General features: G+C 50.2%; 3 non-coding genes across 3 annotated transcripts; all 3 read right to left on the reverse strand.

Moving 5' to 3' along the window:
* Nucleotides 1-9,907: 9,907 nt before the first annotated feature.
* Nucleotides 9,908-9,989, reverse strand: Trnas-aga (transfer RNA serine (anticodon AGA)). Its single transcript has one exon. It is a non-coding gene; the product is annotated as a tRNA-Ser (tRNA).
* A 215-nt stretch (nt 9,990-10,204) lies between these two features.
* On the reverse strand, nt 10,205-10,286 carry Trnas-aga (transfer RNA serine (anticodon AGA)). The gene has a single exon. It is a non-coding gene; the product is annotated as a tRNA-Ser (tRNA).
* Nucleotides 10,287-10,502: 216 nt separating this feature from the next.
* On the reverse strand, nt 10,503-10,584 carry Trnas-aga (transfer RNA serine (anticodon AGA)). Its single transcript has one exon. It is a non-coding gene; the product is annotated as a tRNA-Ser (tRNA).
* Nucleotides 10,585-12,720: the final 2,136 nt, after the last annotated feature.

The following is a 12,720-nucleotide window of genomic DNA, read 5'->3' on the forward strand; positions in this document are numbered from 1 at the left end:
AGGAGAACCCCCAGGCGATCCAGAAAGCTCTGCAGGCTGCTACATCTTCATACCAGACCATCACGGAAGTGAGGCAGTTCGGCCGCGGAGGTATCGTGTGTCGATCGCCAGACCAGTCCTGTGTCGCGGATTTGCTTAGGTGTTCATCTTTCGCGTCATTACCGGTGAGTGCCTACATCCCTGCTCACCTCGCCTGCACTAAGGGAATAGTCTGAGGTGTCGATGCTGATCTTTCTGCCGCTGAAACACTAGAGAGGTTGTCTGGGACTGGAGTAATTGCTGTTTACCGATGCAATCGAATGGTAGACAATAAGCGGGTCCCAACAGAATCGGTTCTTGCAACTTTTGCTGGAACTTCCTGCCCATCAGAACTAAAGGTGTGGCCGACAAGAAGGCCGTCCTGCCGACAAGAAGGCCGTCCTTCTCCTGCCGACAAGAAGGCCGTCCGACGCTTCCTGGGCTTGTGTGCGTATTATCGCCGCTTCATCGACAACTTCTCGAAGATTGCGGAACCCCTGACTTGCCTTACCAGGGATGACACGCCATTTGCCTGGACGAATGAGCAACAGGCGGCCTTCGCTGAACTACGCCAACGCATGCAGTCAGCACCCGTCCTGGCACATTTCGACGAAGAGGTTGACACCGAGGTGCATACTGACGCCAGCAACATCGGCCTTGGCGCAGTACTCGTCCAACGTCAAGACGGCATTGAACGAGTAATAGCCTATGCTAGCCGCTCGCTGTCCCGTGTCGAGGCGAACTACTCTACTACAGAAAAGGAGTGTCTCGCGGTCGTCTGGGCGATCACGAAGTTTCGCCCTTATCTCTACGGCCGTCCCTTCAAAGTGGTGAAAGACCACCATGCTCTATGTTGGTTGGCGAACATACGCGATCCTTCAGGACGGCTGGCATGGTGGAGCTTGCGGCTACAGGAATTCGACGTCACCATAGTTTATAAGTCTGGCCGCAAGCAAGAAGACGCCGACACGTTGTCGCGTGCTCCCACCGAATCTGTCAGTCGACAGTCAGAGGACGACGACGGCTTCCTGGGCGCCCTTACTACGTCGGACTTGGTCAAATCGCAGCGTGACGACGCTGAAATTCGACCCCTCATCGACCACTTAGAGGGCCGTCAAACAACCATACCACGCCATCTACGTCGTGTCTTGACGTCCTTCTGTCTACGAGACAATATGCTGTACAAGAAGAACGCCTGCCCGAATGACCGAGCCTACCTCCTAGTAGTTCCCAAAGACTTGCGGGACGATATTCTTTTCGCTTGCCACGACGAGCCTACATCTGGCCACCTCGGCTTCTCACGAACGCTTGCTAGAGTGCGCGAGATGTATTACTTGCCCGGACTTTCGGCAAGCGTCAAGCAGTATGTTAAAGGCTGCCGTGAATGTCAGCGACGAAAGTCACCACCCCTGAAGCTCGCCGGGTTATTGCAACCCATTGAACCACCTAATAAGCCATTCGACCAAGTCGGCTTGGACATTCTTGGGCCTTTTCCTCTGTCAACCGACGGCAACAAGTGGGTGATTGTCGCCACTGACTATTTAACCCGCTATGCCGAGACAGAGGCGCTCCCACGAGCCACGGCTTCTGAGGTAGCGCAGTTCTTCATGTGTCACATTGTATTGCGCCATGGTGCCCCAGCCACTGTTATCACAGATAGAGGAACAGCGTTCACGGCACAGCTCACGGTCGAAATTTTTCAACTAAGCAACGCCAGGCATCGAAAGACGACCGCTTACCATCCGCAGTCCAACGGCCTTACGGAGCGATTAAACAAGACCATCACAGACATGATCTCTATGTACATCGACGTCCAGCACAAAACATGGGATCGTATCCTGCCTTATGTGACCTTCGCGTATAATACCGCCGTACAAGAAACAACGCGCTTCACACCATTTCGCCTTGTCTACGGCCGCGAAGTACAGACGATGCTGGACGCTATGCTTCCGTGCCACGACGCCGAGCACCTAACTACTGAGGCCGAAGAATTTGCTCAGCGCGGTGAGGAGGCTCGCCAGCTCGCGCGGCTGCACATCGGTGAGCAGCAACACGCAGATGCACGGCGCTATAACATCCGTCACCGGCAAGTGCGCTACATTCCCGGAGACCAAGTGTTAGTGTGGACCCCTGTTCGCCGCCGTGGCCTTTGTGAAAAGTTGCTCAGCCGGTATTTTGGCCCCTACAAAGTGCTGCGCCGCATTAGTGACGTGAACTATGAAGTCGTTCCAGACAGTGCGGCGCAAACACGGCGTCGACAACCACCTAGTTCTGACATAGTTCACGTCGTACGCATAAAGCCCTACGTGGCGCGTTCGTGATTTTTACGCTCCCATTTGCACCTAATGCACTTACCTCTCCGTTTCTAGAGAGGTAGAGAATTGTTTCTAGCTACGATGCTGTAGCTCTCGCTGTGTTCTGTGCGCGAGCGTCTTCATTGAGCGTCTGTTTTTTTTTTTTTTTTCGTTTCCCACATCACTTCTTGAGCATCGAGCGGATGCTCTTTCCGAGGAATGGGGGAAATGTCACCTGTAGTAGTAGGAATAGGGCAAGCGCAGAGGCGCAAGAAGAAAGAAGTGCGCGTGCTAACCGCCCCGCTCGATAGCTAGCTCTCGCCGCCGTTTTATCCAGAGCCCAGCCGCTCTCATTAAACGTCGTCAGCCCCCTTTTGAAGACGCGTGGCAATATATATATATATATATATATATATATATATATATATTCCTTCCAACTTGACTGTTCTTGCCTATTTCTCGTACATACTTTTCGTGTGAACTCTCGTGGCTTGTTTTAGACGGGCCATTGCACTGTCACCGTGTCACATGTCGCGTTTCGTTTTCCCCTCAGCTGCGTAATTCGGCCTTGTTACCGCGTTCGGTCCTGACTAGTGAGCTTGAAATACAGTAGTTCGACAAGAAAAACAAGCTTGCCATCTATGCGATAGCTGCACGGGGGCGCACAAAGAAATTTTACATTTTTGACCTGTTCTGAGTGCCAAGCGATTCATTTGCGGAGTCATTGCGCTCATGCTGTCTAAACAAGCATGGCAGAAATTGAATTTACGTGATTCTGAAGTAAGAAAAGAGCTTACTTGATTCTGAAGCAGCAGCGATAATGATGAAATCGGGAGGGAAATAAGCAGGGGAAGCACGGAGTTGAAGCACTGCTTTCCGTACAACATTTCTTTGTCTACTCCGTTGCTTTACAACCATTTTCCAATTTTACTATGATACGTTTTGACTCTCATGCGTGCTAGTTCGCACGTTGAATTGTGACTGTCCTGCTGTTTCTGTGTTTGAAAGAATGCCGAATTGTTTGTAGCACCTCTTTTGCAGTAACACAATAACTGCGAAAGAAACCTTTGACCTTTCGCACACGCTGGACAATATACAGGCAGCCATCGTTCTGACGGTAAGCCGTGCGGCACAAGGCTTACTGGACATAAAATCTCAGAAGCTATGCACTAAGAAGCTAGGTAGGTGTGTGTGTGTCGGGCTACCAGTTAAAGGCAAGCCACACAAACACACGCACACACACACAAACACCTTTAACCTTTAGCACACAGTGCGAAAGGTTAAAGGTGTGTGCGTGTAGTGTGTGTGTGTGTGTGTGTGTGTGTGTTTGTGTGTGTGTGTGTGTGTGTGTGTGTGCGCTTGGCTTGCCTTAACTGGTAGCCCGTCACACACACACCCACCTAGCTTCTTAGTGCATAGCCTCTGAGATTTTATGTCCAGTAACCCTTGTGCCGCACGGCTTCCCGTCAGAACGATGGCTGCCTGTATATTGTCCAGCATGGGCGGTGGTCATCAGGCGCCAGGTCTGCCAACATCATCCCAGCATCTGCACCTGCAGCTTCCGGTGTCATCAGCGGGGCTGAAGTTGACGACGTGGATTTTGACGATCGATATACTGCGGCTACTAATTGTCGGTTGAAGGGGAAGTTCAGTGACGCTTTGTACACGGGTGAATCTGGCTTCAATAAGTAATTCACTCAGCAAACGTGGACAATGGTCTATGGGCAGTTGTGGCTGCGGACATCCATTGCAATATCTACAACAGGCAAAATGAGACATCCACCAAATCGTAGCAATTGCTAAAAAGGAAACCCATAAGGGTTCCTTGAAAGAAGAGCCTCGAATTTGAAGAAACAAACGTTTGTCCTGGTCCGGTTACTCAAACCCGGGACCACCGCCTTTCCGGGGCAGACGGTCTACCATCTGAGCTAGCCAGGTGGCGAGCAGATGGCAGGGCGAAGTCGAATTTATCAATAATTTGAAGCAAAGGCAAGTGTTTGCCATAACAATTCAGCGGAAACCCTCTAGGTGGAGATAAGAAATGAGACATCCACCCAATCATAGCAATTGCTGCAAAGAAAACCCACACGGTTTCTCGAAAGAAAAGCCTCGCAGTTTCCGCTGAACTGCTACGTCAAACGCTTGCCTTTGCTTCGAGTTGTTGATAAATTCAACTTCGCCCTGCCATCTGCTAGCCGCCTGGCTAGCTCAGATGGTAGAGCGGCTGCCCCAGATAAGCGGTGGTCCCGGGTTCGAGTCCCGGAACAGGACGTATTTTTCTTCAACTGCGAGGCTTTTCTTTTGAAGAACCCATATGGGTTTTCTTTGTAGCAATTGCTACGATTGGGTGGATGCCTCATTTTCCACTAATTTTTCTTCTCTCCACCTACCAGGTTTATTGGTTTGATCGATCGAAATGCTTAAAGATCTTTTTTGAAATGGACAAAATGGTAACACATGTGAAAGTAGAATACATAAGACGTCCTTTTCGTCCGTATAAATCCTCGGCTTTTGCAATGCCCCAAATGTCAAAATTTGGGACACGCGAGTGCTGCTCCTCCGAACAAGACAGCATGTCCTCGCTGTAGAGGTGACCGTGAAGAACGCAGTTGTGCCGTAAGCATCCTGAGGTGCCCTAACTGCAAGGGGCCCCATGTGGAAAGACTTAATGATTGCTCTAAAATAAAAACTGAACGAACAATATTACAGAAATGGTTAGAAATTGGTCTACTCAAAGAAAGGCAGCAACCACCATGCGCGGTCGCAGGAAGCGCGCGCAGAAGCGCAATGAGAGAAGAGCACCAGACCAAAGATGACATCTACTACCTAAAGAACCAGCGCAAACGTCTGTGAATCGTCAACCATCTGATCCACCTGCATCTCTACGAAGAACGAAAATTCCGTTGTTTGGCCTGCTTTGCCGTTATGGAAGTCACCTCCAGCAAATTCAAGCTCAGCGAACGAGGATTCTGGTGTGTGGCCTTCCGTGCCGTCCGATGATCTTAGTGCCGAAACGCAACCACTACCGAACAGACCTGCATCTTCATCATCGGACCAACTAATCAAGGTGATACTGAGTCAGTTGATTACTGCTCTGAGAATCTTGCTCGCCGCATAAAAACAACGATTGCTGAAGCATCGGCTCATACACTTCATGCTCTCGAACCACTTCTTACTGCTATATACGTAAAACCGCACAAACGCAGTTTTTTCCATGACTCAGGTAGCACATGCCTGTATTTATAAAGCACTCATCTACTTTATTGTGGTACCCAGTATAGGTATAATCCGCTCGTATACCTTATCCGTGTAGGCTATATGTAGGCCTCTTTCGGGTATGCACTTACGGACGCCGGTAATATTGCTACACGCGTGTGGTATTTGATTGTTTGACCGAGGCGCGCCGGCGCCATCACTCGAGAAAAGAAGAGAAAGAACGAGCTGGGCTCGCGCTGTGAACCTTACCGGTCAGCGCTGCAACCACTGTTGTAAATACAACCTGTAAATAGTTGCCCGTCTTACTGACTCGTTCTTCGCGTAACATCGTGGTGGAGGTGCTGGGTAGCGACGGGGTGTTTCCATCGGAAGCCATGGCTGAGAAGACGACGGTGCGGCCGCTTCGGAGCTCCGTGGCGAGGATGGGGAACGTTCCACCTCCACCACGTTCACGTTCCAGTCCTGTTCACCGATCTGACCAGTTGCCCTCACGACCTCATCTTCGGGCTCGACTTTCTGACGACGCATTCTGCCCTCATCGACTGTTCCACCGGTACGCTGTGCCTCGAGCTTCCTCTTGTTTCCGACATTCGCCCCGAACAACCGAACACCCTCTGCACTACAGCGTTTGTTCGGTTACCTCCAAAATCCCTAACCTTCGTCGAATTGGCCTCAGTGGCAACCGTGCCTGATGGCGACTATGTCGTTGCACCTTTTCGTGACGTCCTCCTGGCGCGCAACGTCTCTGTGCCACACTCCGTCGTTACTCTTGCCGCTAATCGGATGTGTCTCCCCGTCATCAATTTTGGCTTGACGAAGCAAGTGTTACCTGAAGGCATAGTGGTGGCCACGCTCCGGTCTGTGACAGACGACCACGTCACTGCTTTTGCAGCCGACGCGTCCCCAGATCCTCCTGATTACCCACCGGATGCCTTGAACCTCGACGGCCCATTACGTCCCATGGTCGCTCCGGACCTCGCCCCTGACCAAGCAGCCGCCCTATATCGCCTTTTGTTGTCCTACCGCGACATATTTGACACTGAAAATCGCCCACTTGGTCAGACTTCCCTTGTTCAGCATCGGATAAACACTGGTGATGCTGTTCCCATTCACCGCCGACCGTATCGTGTGTCCACGGCAGAGCGGCAAGTTATTCAGCAGGAAGTAACCAAGATGCTCGCCAAAGGCATTGTTGAGCCCTCGTCGAGTCCTTGGGCGTCGCCGGTCGTGCTCGTCAAAAAGAAAGATGGCACGTGGCGTCTCTGCGTTGATTACCGCCACCTAAACCGAATCACTAAGAAGGACGTTTACCCTTTACCACGAATTGACGACGCTCTTGATTGTCTTCACGGTGCCAAATACTTTTCGTCCATTGTCCTTCGATCTGGTTATTGGCAGATTTCCGTCGATGAGCAAGATCAAGAAAAGACCGCTTTCGTCACTCCAGATGGCCTCTACCAATTTAAGGTTATGCCGTTCGGTTTATGCAATGCCCCCGCCACGTTCGAACGGATGATGGACTCTCTGCTTCAAGGTTTCAAATGGTCAACTTGCCTTTGTTACCTCGACGACATCCTTGTGTTTTCTCCTACATTTGAGACGCACTTATGCGCGTTGCAGCCATCCTTGACGTCTTCCGCAAGGCTGGGCTCCAATTAAACTCATCGAAGTGCCACTTCGGGCGCGACAGATTACAGTGCTCGGCCATCTCGTCGATGCTTCAGGAGTACACCCGACCCGGAGAAGGTGCGAGCAGTAACGACTTTCCTTGTACCTCAGTCTGTCAAAGACGTCCGGAGTTTTGTGGGGCTCTGTTCTTATTTCAGACGGTTCGTTAAAGATTTCGCAGCAATCGCTCAACCACTCACACAACTTATAAGAAAGACGTGCCTTTTACGTGGGGTTCCCCTCAGGCTGCCGCATTTTCACGCCTTATCACGATTCTGACTAATCCACCGATCTTGGCCCACTTTGACCCGTCCGCACCAACAGAGGTCCGAACCGATGCCAGTGGTTATGGGATCGGCGCCGTCTTAGCGCAACGCCAACACGGACACGACCGCGTTATAGCCTACGCTAGCCGACTCCTGACAACTGCAGAGCGCAACTATTCGATTACCGAGCGCGAATGTCTTGCTCTCGTCTGGGCTGTTTCAAAGTTCCGCCCATATTTATATGGCAAGCCCTTCTCAGTAATCACAGACCATCATGCGCTGTGTTGGCTTTCGTCGCTCAAGGATCTTACTGGCCGGCTCGGTCGTTGGGCTCTCCGACTACAAGAATATCCCTACGCAGTGACGTACAAGTCGGGACGCCAACACCAGGACGCCGATTGCCTCTCTCGCTACCTAGTCGAAGACCCGACCTCTACGTCTGAGCCTGACACCGACACCTGCGTTCTCTCTGTTTTTCCACTGGTCCATGTCGCCGACGAGCAGCGCCGTGACCCGTCCTTGCGTGTCATCATTGACCGCCTGGAATCTCCACTTGCCGACAGTTCCCTTCGCTTATTCACACTTCAAGATGGCGTACTCTACCACCACAACGTTCACCCCGACGGCCCAGCATTACTCCTTGTGATCCCTAAACACCTTCGCTCGGCTGTTCTCCACGAACTTCACGACCTCCCCACTGCCGGTCACCTCGGTGTGTCACGTACCTACGACCGGATCCGCCGACGCTTCTTTTGGCCTGGGCTTGCTCGCTCCGTTCGAAGATACGTAGCTGCGTGTGATAAATGCCAACGACGCAAGACACCATCGACGCTACCTGCTGGGTACCTACAACCAATCGACATTCCCGCGGAGCCATTCTTTCGGGTTGGTTTAGATTTACTTGGTCCCTTTCCTCTTTCTACCTCTGGGAACAGGTGGATCGCTGTGGCCACAGATTACGCCACGCGCTACGCCATCACCCGAGCGCTCCCTACAAGCTGCGCCACAGATGTTGCCGATTTTCTTTTACGCGACGTGATTTTATTACATGGAGCTCCGCGACAACTTCTCACAGACCGTGGCCGGACATTCCTGTCAAAAGTTATCGCGGACATCCTGCACTCCTGTGCCACGAGGCACACGCTATCCACGTCATACCATCCGCAAACTAATGGCCTCACGGAGCGTCTTAATCGCACTCTCACAGACATGCTCGCGAAGCATGTCTCTTCAGACCACACAGACTGGGACCTCACTCTGCCGTTTGTCACCTTTGCCTATAATTTCTCGCGCCACGACACAGCCGGCTATTCCCCATTTTTTCTCCTGTTCGGCAGAGAACCAGCACTGCCCCTCGACACAACTCTCCCTGTTCACGCGGCACCCACCAATGAATATGCACTTGATGCCATCGCCCGCGCTGCTCATGCAAGGGAAATTAGCCGTGACCGCCTTCTGAACTCCCAAGAGAGTCAAAGGCATTTGTACGACCAGCGACGCCGAAACGTGCACTTCCCGCCTGGTTCTTTGGTGCTTCTATGGTCTCCGTCGCGTCAGGTCGGCCTGTCAGAAAAACTGCTGTCTCGTTACACAGGCCCCTGCCGAGTGCTTCGTGCCGTGACTCCCGTCACATACGAGATCGCCCCTGACGCCCCATCTGCTTCCCAGTTCAGCGATATCGTGAACGTTACACGACTGAAGCAGTATCACCACTCCCAGTGATGACATTTAGATGCTCCGGGACGTCGCTTCTGCCGCCGGGGGATTATGCTACACGCGTGTGGTATTTGATTGTTTGACCGAGGCGCGCGGGCGCCATCACTCGAGAAAAGAAGAGGAAGAACGAGCTGGGCTCGCGCTGTGAACCTAACCGGTCAGCGCTGTAACCGCTGTTGTAAATACAACCTGTAAATAGTTGCCCGTCTTACTGACTCGTTCTTCGCGTAACCATATGCAATAAGCCGAAGACATCACGTGCTGTGTACTTCTAAGAACTTACCACGGTAAGTGTACCGTACATTGGACTGACAATTCCCATTTACTGTAGTATTGAATCGTCACTTCATTTTCCCCATAGCTACTGCAGTGTCCGGACCCTCCCGCACGGTCTTTGTTGTGGTGTCGATCAGCGTTTCCTATGCGCACCGCTGCTGTGTGGCGACTACGTGAAGTGGAGGTGCCGCTACGTGCGTTCGTTGGCCATAGCCTTAACCGCTCGGCCACGACTGCCGCTAATAGCTTCGCACATAGCGTCGTTGGTACTCAGTACAAATTAGGTCAACTTTCTTTTCTTTTGCTTACTTGCGTTGCGGTTAAACGTGTGCCAAACCTTTCTAAATTATCAAACCTGACTTACAGAGCGCTGTAATTACGTGTGCCCTGAATGGCCTTCCCCTACAATAATGCTAAACTTATGTCACGTTGCTTGTAAAAAAAAAGTATTTACGCAGTCGACAGGATTTGAACCTGTGCGGGGAGACCCCATTGGAATTCTTGTCCATCGCCTTAACCGCTCGGCCACGACTGCCGCTAATAGCTTCGCACATAGCGTCATTGGTACTCAGTACAAATTAGGTCAACTTTCTTTTCTTTTGCTTACTTGTGTTGCGGTTAAACGTGTGCCAAACCTTTCAAAATTATCGAACCTGACTTACAGAGCGCTGTAATTACGTGTGCCCTGAATGGCCTTCCCATACAAAAATGGTAAACTTATGTCACGTTGCTTGTAAAAAAAAGTATTTACGCAGTCGACAGGATTTGAACCTGTGCGGGGAGACCCCAATGGATTTCTAGTCCATCGCCTTAACCGCTCGGCCACGACTGCCGCTAATAGCTTCGCACATAGCGTCGTTGGTACTCAGTACAAATTAGGTCAACTTTCTTTTCTTTTGCTTACTTGCGTTGCGGTTAAACGTGTGCCAAACCTTTCAAAATTATCGAACCTGACTTACAGAATGCTGTAATTACGTGTGCCCTGAATGGCCTTCCCCTACAAAAATGATAACTTATGTCACGTTGCTTGTAAAAAAAAAAGTATTTACGCAGTCGACAGGATTTGAACCTGTGCGGGGAGACCCCAATGGATTTCTAGTCCATCGCCTTAACCGCTCGGCCACGACTTTTTTTTTCTTTATTGCCGGTTTTTCAACAACACAACACGTAACACACATCACAAATGAGGCGTCAAAACAAGGTCACAATAAGGTTGTTATTTTAATGCACATAATGCCGTCAGTCACGTGGTGACTGGCGATGTCATTTAAAATTCTTTTAGTGTAACCAAGGGTTCCACACTGGCAATCCAGGGGGAAACACATTCTTTTGTTTTTTTTTTCTACTTCTATTAAACGAGCCATGCTCTCTCGAAAGTACAGCCTTGCCGGTCTTCTATCTGGTTCACAGTAGAAGCCAGCCATTCGTGAGCGCCATATACTGTGCAAGCCAGTCAACATAATCAGATCAAAACGTACTCCTTCTTCGTTGTCTATTGCAAGGTACCTGATGCCGTGCGTATCTAGCGGGAATTCTTTTTTCAATGTCCGCTGCAACACATCCCAAAAAAAGACCCCCTCCCAACAGTGAAGAAAAACGTGATCGATGGTTTCCGGTTGTTTGCAAATAAAACAGTGAGAACCCCAGGGCATATAAAACCCACGCTCCTCCAGGTAAGTTCTCACTGGTAGCGTCCCGGTATCCAGTTTGAAAAAGAATGATTTCACACTTGGCGCTACTTGCATTCTTTTAACTCTTTTCAGGACATTCTGACCCTGGCCTGCACTGTATATGGCTCTGTACAAGGGAATTGGCAACACTATGTCACATATGTCTTTATACAATTTTCTCTTTGTAACAGAATACAAATAATCATTGGAAAAGCGAACGCACAGAAATCGCACACTTGACACTACTTCCCGAAAGTAACCCTGCACCGTACCCGACATAACATGGGTGCTAATAACATAGTCGCTTAACAGTCGCCCTAATCTTGCCTGGCACACCGTTTGCAGGAATGGGTCGCTTACCTCGCGAAAAAAGAAAAACCGGTTCACTAACTGTTTGAGAAAGAGATGTGCCAGTCCAAGCCCCCCCCCCCACACACTTTACTCTCCTGAACAAGTTTGTGCGACTGCACCTTTCCCAGATAGATCCCCACACAAAGATCGCAAAAACCCTATGCAATTTTTGCACTTTTACCCTAGAACAGTACATAACTTGCATCACATACCATAATTTAGCCACAAAAACATGTTACATACGGTAGCCCTCGCAAACATGGAGAGATAATTAGCCCTCCAAGCATTCGCCTTTTCACGTAGGAGGTCTGCTTGTTGCTGCCAGTAGTCATTATTTCTTTTGTAGGACTGAAGTGGCACACCGAGGTACTTCACAGGCGTCCTCTGCCACACGACGTTGGCAAAAATGTCCGGGGTCGACGGCCACACTCCGTGCCAAAATCCCAGGCACTTTCCCCAGTTTACCCGACTTCCTGTAACGTCGCTGACAACTTTGACAGCTCTAATGGACTCTTCGATGCTTTCATAATCGATACAACACACTGCAACATCATCTGCATATGCCAGCAATTTCACCTCTGACGATTGTAAACGAAAACCTGTAATAGAATTATTTTCAAGCACTGACAAACATAACGTTTCAATATATATGCAGAAAAGAAGTGGACTTATGGGGCAGCCCTGGCGCATGGAACGCTGGATTTTGATGGGGGCCCCCAATGCCTTGTTAATAATTAGTCTGGTAGAGCAATTCCGATACGCCAGAGCTACACCGTCCATGATGATGGACCCGACATTAATGTGTTTTAATATGGTAAACAAAATAACATGCGCTACACAATCAAATGCCTTCTCCAGGTCCAAGTGGAGTACGACCACACAAGCTTCCAGGGGAATCGCAACACACTAGAACGGACCGCATCTTGTGAACATTCGTAGCTATAGTGCGACCCTTAATTCCGCATGTTTGGTGCGGACCGACTATGTCTTTAATAACTGTCTGAAGTCTAGCAGCTAGAACTTCCATATAAACCTTGTGGTCCACATTTGTGAGTGCTATTGGTCTATATGATGTTACTTGCTTCAGCTTGTCCTCATCCTCTGACTTCGGAATCAGCACCGTGTGGGATTCACTGAACGACGGTGGTAACACCTTACCATCGTACGCTTCGTTAAAAACAGCTGCGAGTACTTCTGACAATTCCTTTTTAAACCGCTTGTACCACGCAGCGCAAAGCCCATCAG

This window comes from Dermacentor silvarum, chromosome 1 (genome assembly GCF_013339745.2).
Source record: "Dermacentor silvarum isolate Dsil-2018 chromosome 1, BIME_Dsil_1.4, whole genome shotgun sequence".
Taxonomy (NCBI): Eukaryota; Metazoa; Arthropoda; class Arachnida; order Ixodida; family Ixodidae; genus Dermacentor; species Dermacentor silvarum.